Source organism: Anastrepha obliqua, chromosome 6 (genome assembly GCF_027943255.1).
Source record: "Anastrepha obliqua isolate idAnaObli1 chromosome 6, idAnaObli1_1.0, whole genome shotgun sequence".
Taxonomy (NCBI): Eukaryota; Metazoa; Arthropoda; class Insecta; order Diptera; family Tephritidae; genus Anastrepha; species Anastrepha obliqua.
In genome coordinates, this window is record NC_072897.1 from 59,831,276 (window position 1) to 59,832,229 (window position 954).

Below are 954 nucleotides of genomic sequence, written 5' to 3' on the forward strand. Positions count from 1 at the left end.
TATTTGTCGTTTTCTTAATTTTTTTTCTAGTTTGCCAGTCATGACGTTTCGCGTAGCCGTACTTTTTGATTTTCGGGCTTTGAGTACTTTGCGCTCGCTGGTCCCTGCTCTGACAGTTAAACTCCTTACTATGGGAAAGAGTAAAAAAAATACCAGTCTAACGGTTAGACTTGATAGAAGTGAAACCTTCCGTAAAACAAACTGAGAGAGAATAAGACGAAAGCAGCATTAGGAGCGGGATAATTATAGGTTCATTATAACATTGCTATAAAGTTCATATTTTATTTTCTTCATTTTATCATTATTCATCCTCAATGTTTTCAATTTCAACAAATGATACGAGTGGCTTATGATAGATAAAATATGATACAAATGCTTTGGTTTCGATGTTGTCAAAAAAAAATACCCAAACGGACCGGAGAAACAGACTTACAAATTTCTTCCATTTTCGTCTACTAGTATTCATATAAAAATTTATGTCTCTTCCCACCAAAGCTAAATGTATTAGTATATTTTTTCTTGTATTTATTCAAGGCTGAAATCCCGGCGGTAATGCAATACCGGGCCAACCCGTGGCAGAGGTGGAGAGCAAGCCCCTAAAACACTCCGCCCATTTCCAAAAATTAGTTTAACATTTGTTGTCCTCCGATGGAGGATCTATCAAATGTTAAGCTGATAACCACACTACCTAGTCAATACATTTTAAATAATAAACCTAATAAACCTTTTGAGAATTACACGCTCACAAAAAAAAAATTAATGTACGAAATATTTATACCGATTCACTTAAACTGACTTTCAGTATCTAAACCAAAAATAGAAAAGCCAAAAAATTGTTTTCAATAAATAATCAGAAATGTCCTACAATGCAAATTTCAAAAAAAAAAAAATTTTATTTCTTGTGATTCGAACCAAGAATTTTGGATCGGAAGCTCACATTGCTAGCCGCTCGGC

At 34.1% G+C, this 954-nt stretch overlaps 1 pseudogene; it reads right to left on the bottom strand.

Moving 5' to 3' along the window:
• Positions 1 to 525: 525 nt before the first annotated feature.
• Positions 526 to 711, bottom strand: LOC129250980 (U2 spliceosomal RNA; annotated as a pseudogene).
• Positions 712 to 954: the final 243 nt, after the last annotated feature.